Source organism: Oryzias melastigma, linkage group LG6 (genome assembly GCF_002922805.2).
Source record: "Oryzias melastigma strain HK-1 linkage group LG6, ASM292280v2, whole genome shotgun sequence".
Classification (NCBI taxonomy): domain Eukaryota; kingdom Metazoa; phylum Chordata; class Actinopteri; order Beloniformes; family Adrianichthyidae; genus Oryzias; species Oryzias melastigma.
The window spans coordinates 29,172,171-29,178,887 of record NC_050517.1 but is presented as its reverse complement, the minus strand read 5'-3'; the positions used below and the strand labels follow the sequence as shown (position 1 = coordinate 29,178,887).

General features: G+C 37.3%; 1 long non-coding RNA gene across 1 annotated transcript; it reads right to left on the bottom strand.

Moving 5' to 3' along the window:
• Positions 1-2,241: 2,241 nt before the first annotated feature.
• Positions 2,242-3,655, bottom strand: LOC112152686. Its single transcript, XR_002920375.2, has 2 exons — positions 3,287-3,655; positions 2,242-2,929 (listed from the first exon to the last, which is right to left on the bottom strand). It is a non-coding gene; the product is annotated as an uncharacterized LOC112152686 (long non-coding RNA).
• Between the last annotated feature and the right edge of the window lie 3,062 nt (positions 3,656-6,717).

Below are 6,717 nucleotides of genomic sequence, written 5' to 3'. Positions count from 1 at the left end.
CCTGAAGCCCCTCCTTGGTTGCCGTGCCGCATGCTTTACAGTAGGTATGGTGTTCTTAGGTTCCTGCTCAGCATTCTTCTCCCTTCAATCTTCTACTTCGATCATCTGATCACATGACCTTCTCCCAATCCTTCTCTGGATCATCTTGATCAAATGTGTCTAATTCAAGGCCCGGGGGCCGGATCCGGCCTGCAGGGTAATTCTATCCGGCCCTCCGGATCATTTTATTTTATTGTTATTAATGGCCCGATGTTATCTTATGCTCATTTCCAACCTGTATAATTTTAATAAAAATGTATTTTAATGGAGAGTAAAATATTGAAAGTTATTTAAGGTTTAAGTTGATTTATTCTGGAATAATATTCCTGCCTTTTTAGTATTCATAATTATGTTAAAAGATTACGGTTTAAAGTTTTCAAAATTGGCATTCTGCTAGCTTTTTGGACTGTTTAGCATTTACTAAGATTTTTTTAGGATGCTTCAGAGTTTAGCTAATATTTTAGCTATTTGCCAGCTGTTTTGGCTAATTTAGGCTTTTTAAAATGTTTTAGTCCATTTTGGAGTTTAGCTAATATTTACATGCTAGCTGTTTTGGGTAATTTAGACTTTTTTTTCCATTTTTTTATGCTATATTTAAGTTTAGCCAATATTTCAGCTAAATGCTATCTGTTTTGGCAAATTAAGGCTTTTTTAGGTTGTTTTAGAGTTAGATTAATATTTACGTACTAGGGGTTTTGGCTTATTTAGCCCTTTTTGTTTTTTTTCCAGGCTGTTTTGAAGTTTAGATATTTTTTAGCTACGTGCTAGCTGTTTTGGCTAACCTAAGTTGGGGTTTTTTTAACGTTTTTTAGGCTAATTTAGCTTAGGCATTTAGCTGGCTCTCAGCTTGAAGGTTTTCAGCTATCAGTTTCAGCGTTTTCATCTCTCAGCAGTAGCATCTTCAGCGGTCAAATTCAGCTCACAGCATTCACACTAGCATTATCACAGGTAATGCTTTATATCTAGTTCATAATTACGTTAAAAAGTTAGGGTTTTAAAGTTTTAAAAATTTAGTTTTAGAGTGTTCAATAAATGTTTATCCTGTTCGGTCCGCAACAGAAGGTGTGTTTTGGATTTTGGCCCCCTGTGTGATTGACTTTGACACCCCTGATCTAGATAGTTTCTAGAGAACTTTAGAAGGTTCTGGACATGATCTGGAAGACCTTTGGAGCTCTGCAGGTTTTGAATCCATGATGTCATTTGTAACCATAGTAACCTTTAATCCTCTGGTTCAAGCTCTCATCAAGTCATTGACCAGTTCTGGACTGTTTCCTCACTGTTCTCCAGATCATTTGTTCCAGCAGGTGAGATCTTTCATGCAGCTCCAGGTGGACAGAGATAGTCTGTGATGTTTTTAAACATTTTCTAATAATTGCTCCAACAGTTGATCTCTGGATGTAGATTGGTTCATCCCACTCTGGTTCAGGTCTACAATCGTATCTGTAGTGTCCCTCAACAGCTCTTTGGTGTTGGTGGAGAGTTTGGAGTCTGACTGTTTAAAGTCCCAATCCGATCATCATTTTAGCTGTTTCCAAAACATTCCCAGTAGTCTTTTCATTATGATTGTTCCATTTTTCAGCCAAAATGATTTCTTCTTTCTTGTTATATTACAACATATCTGATTCCGAAGCACAAGTCTTTGCACTGCTTCCTTATCAAATCCAGACAACCGAGGAAGAAACAGTCTCTACAGATTGTCATTTGCGATTAAAGTTGGCATGGTATGAGATCTGCCCCCATTGGTTTCCTTTTTGTTTACCCAGGAGTGCGCATAGGCGGAGTGACGCTTTGGCTGACCCCAGCATGACCTGCTCTGGTCATCTATAAATACAGTCTGTGTATCTGCTAACGTTCAGCTGGTAGATTTCCAAATGAAGATTATATTTCTTGCCTTTTCTGTTATAACACAAGAGTATTACTGTTTCCATGTTTTTTTTAGAATGTTGTCTTTTCTATGTTTTGATGTTTCACCATCATTTAACAGATAAAATCCAGGACAATGACAAGTTCATGTATTAATTCTGTGGATTTACACTGAAGCTATCTGGCTTTGCAGGGTTCAAATCCTTGTTTTGTTTCCACTGTGGAAAAGCCTGTCCAAGTCCGACACCTCCCCGTGGACATGAAGGGTACTACGAATGCACTCTGCTCACAACAGGAACAAACCCACGGGTCACATGACTACATGGAAACAGGATATGATGAGTTTTAAGGATGCTCTCCAGATGCTGCTCCTTATTTATTTGTTTCATCACACAACAACACAACTTATGAAGTCTGTAAAAAAAAAAAAAACGAAAGATTTTAAACAAAAGTTAAATGATGTATAAATAAACAGACAGAAGGTGTTTGAAATATATTTCTATTATGTAGAAGTGAACAATTTCCACATTATAATCATAAATTTACATTCTAGAACCATTGATTCTTGTCACTTAATAAGTGAAGCATGGTTTATATACAGACAAAAGTAAAGATTACACAAACTTGATTTAACTGACGTAATGTTAAATTATAATAAGAGTGAAAATTAAGTAAGGTGTACAAGAGTTAAAATGAGACATTTAGCTTTTTGTTTTTTCAAAAGAGATGAAAATGTCATCTTTAACTTTGTCGCTCTCAGTTGTCCTGTTGGGTCTCCAGTACCTCTTCCTTAGTTGATTAAATTAAACAATTACTAAACAGAAACAAAAGCCATCAAAAGTCATTGCTGACCTGGGCGGAAACTGCTGCTGGCACCGTAACTTTAGCTCTATAAGGTGCAGAAACAGGATGATGGCCTCAGTGGAAGTACATTATAAGGGGGTGCTTGCAGGTGTCCTACGATCCACGAGTAGCAGTCAGAGGTATTCCCAAAACCAGGTTAGCCGCTGTCACACGCACAGTGGATCTGTCACACGCACAATGTGCGTTAGTCAGTGGCTTACCTGCTTTTAGAACTTGGAAAAGATCTATTTTAATGAGCGCAACATCTGCGAACAACAGTTTTAATAATAAAGTAATTAATTCAATCAAGTGCATTGGATCTGCAGTTATAGGAATAGTGATATGATTAGCCAGAACAATCAGCCTCATCGTGGTTTCCCAGTTCTGTCACAACTAAAAAAGTTCACATGAAATTCCAATAATAACAACAAAAAATGCAGGAAACCCCAACTGTGGTTCCAAACAAAGAAGCTAAATATGACATTTGTTTTTACTCCATAAAAATAATTGAAATAGTTGTGACAAAAAATAGGCTACTTACCAAGTTTATTTCTGTAATCATTCAAACATATTAATATGAAAATAATAAATATACATATCCGTCTAAATGTCTTGATTTATCCCAACCAGTCGCGCATTTTAATGTCAAATAAATCAGTGTTCAGATTAAAGTTAGAAGCCGGAGCGACGCACAAGTTCAGCTCCCTGCCCTGCGTCTGCAACCCGGCCTGGTTATGCTAACTAGCAAAGACCGCCACTTCAAACAGCCAATAGGTTTTCGAGTAGCAGACAGAAGCTCCGCCCACTTTAGAAGACTGGCCAATGAACGCCGTCTGAAGGCGGAATGTTCTTTGTCAGCAAGTTTGAGCTGGTTGTGGAGCAGTAGTTGGGATGCGGCGCGTTCAGTTCTGCACGTCGTACTTTAGGGTCAAACCATTACGGAGTTCCCGGTTTGCCGCCGTGATTCGCGCCGCCCGCGAGTATTGACGGGGAACCGGGCGTGCGTGATTTCACAGAGGTCGATTTACGTGATAGACTCTCAAAGCCGGACCAAAGTGGACCCAGAACCGGATCCACGATCTGGGGCTGCGACCCCTCTGCGGGGAAGTGGTTCAACTCGGCTCGGTGTGTCCTGCGATGCCATGAGCGGAGTGCGGCTGTGCACGTACGAGGATGCTGCGCGCGGGAGGGGCGGGGTCGCAGCGCCGCGCGCGCCCATTGACATGTATATTCTTATAAACGGTCTGTGCGCGCGCCCTTAAACTGTGGTTTTAAAGAGGAAATGAGGAAAAAAGTTATCTTTTTGCCCACATTTGAACCAAAAGTGGCATTCAGGTGACTTCCTGTTTAGCCAATATTTTACAAGTTTTACTTGATAATGAATGAGAGTACACACACACACACACACACACATATATATATATATATATATATTGCTAGCATGCATGGTAATAATTATGTAAGAGATTTTTTTTTTTTACTTTGGGCTGACTTATTTATCTTAAACAAGTCTGTGATTTAAGTTTTCCAAAACTTTTGGCACCCCTGTCAAATTCGTAAAATGATCCACAATCTCATGACAATTTTTATCAAGCTCACCCCTTTTAATAAGTATTTATTTCCTCTGTATGCAGGATTTGTGTGAAAATATGTTGCAAAAAAATCAGTTTACAAAGCACATTTCTATTATCACATGCCAAATCCTCATACTTAGCAGACAACTAAAGACCATGAGAGATAAAAAGAAAAATATTAACACATTCCCTGAAATTACACATATTAGATATTTGGATGTACAGTAATCATCTGAGATTTGAACCACACACAATAGACCATTTTCACGGTGACGTCAGACAAAATGGCGACACGGCCGACAAAGTGAAAAGTTACTTGCGGCGTTCGCATTTAGAACGGTAAAGCTGAACGCTGTTTGACACTAGTTGACGTAAATAATAAAAGGTAACCATACCAATTTCAATAGAAAAATGTACAAACTTTATTTTAATTTCATCTCTTAGATCGTTCACTAATCTTAATGCAAATTTGAATAATCCTTCAGTATTGGATTTTTTTATTGAAAATAACGACCTTTCATTTGATCAGATATTATTCTAACAGGATCTATTTTGCCTGATGTTATTTGCATGTATTTTTAGTGTGATCAGCACAAAGCCCATAGCCGTTGGCCACATTAACGTTGGCCACATTTAATACCTTCAACGAAGACACACATCGCTGCATTGCCTGTACACATTTTAATGGCCAGGATACATTTAATTGTTGCTTTATGGGATATTTTAGTGGATTAAAGTAAAAACAGGAATGTTTGGTTCGGTGAAAATGTTAGTTGCAGCTATCCAGCCATGTATTTTCAGCTTTTAAAATAAGAGCAGCCAAGTAAAAAAAAAAAAAAAAAATTACTGGATGAACGTATTTTATAAAATTGTATGGAAATTGTCACTTTCCAGTTTTTTGGCAAGTTTCAATTAATTAGATCATTTTTACCTTTAGTCAGACACAGTTATGAACAAAAACAAAGACGAGTGATGTTAGAACCACAGCTGAGCTAACAGCAGCTCGTAGTAGAAAACATTATAACAGTAATAAGTTTGACTTTAATGTCAGACATGCTGGAATTGTTTGACTTTTGCTCTCTTTACAAGGATTATGTGCGCATGGAAATTTAGACAACTTTTTAGTGATGAGAAAAGATCTTCTGCAGCTCCACGTCTCAAACCCAAAGCTAATGCTAGCGTTAGCTTTAGCACAGATTAAAAGAATAAAAATCATAATTAACTTCATAAATTAACAAGCAGCATTCAGTGAAGTACATGTAACATTTGTATAACTTTAACTGAGTTGTCAGAGAGAAATAATCCACGACTCGTTTAATATCATCCATAGGATTACTGACATTTGTTCTCTGATTTGTGAACGATCTAAGAAGAGGAAACAAATTCAACCAGGTAGGATATTTATAAAATAAATATTGAACACATTTCAGTTACAATTGGTTCAGTTACTTTTTATTATTTATTATTAACAATAAAAGCCGGAAGCGACTCATCACACATCCGGCGATGTGTGATGTCACGTGAAATTGTCTATTCTTCAACAGTTTACAAACTTAGGCTTTGTTATTTTTAGTCTGTTCTTTATTTAAAGTCCCCCTATGACATTTTTTAATGAAAAAAAAGGTTCCCAATTGTGTTTTAATTGTGATTTTGAAGTTTTTAACCAAAATCCCTCAACCTCAATGTCTTAAAAAGCCATTTTTTATGTTGATCCGGAGTCTCTGTTTCCAAAATCTCCCCTGAGGGGGCGTGGCTTTTAAAGCTGAGCTGAGCAGCCCCGCCCCTGATCCCCCCCCTGTCTGATTATCATAGCTATGTGTCTCTCTAGTGTAAATCTTCACCGCTGTTACATAAAAATGACAACAATATCTGTAATGACCAGTCGTATGGTTCTGATCCGGATGTCAGCTCGGAAGAGGAAGTGAAGATCTTCATGGACCGAAGTTCCTCCAAAAGCCTTTCAGTTCACCAAAGACTCTTAGATAATTCTCCAATGTTTATTGACTCGGGCTGTGGATTGTTGCTTAGGTAGCGATCCGATTCGATTCACAAATCAAACCGCGATTTTTTTTTTTAATATAACGTTTATTCCTATGTGTACGTCTATTTACTGGATGGATGAAAATTGAAATTATTTGTATTAAATCACCACCATGTATACATTTATTTAGAACATGAGATCAAAATCAACAAAACTGATAAAAAAACTCCACAAAGATTCAGATAGAAAGAAATTTTGTTTGTTGTATTAAACTTTTTTTTTTCAACCTTCAGCAGTAACATAAACAACTTAAAAAGGATAAAAATCACTGCTGTTTTGGATCACTTAACAACAAAACTTGACAATGTTCTCCACAGTTTTCTATCCTCAAAGTTCTTCAACATTTTACGTTCTAAG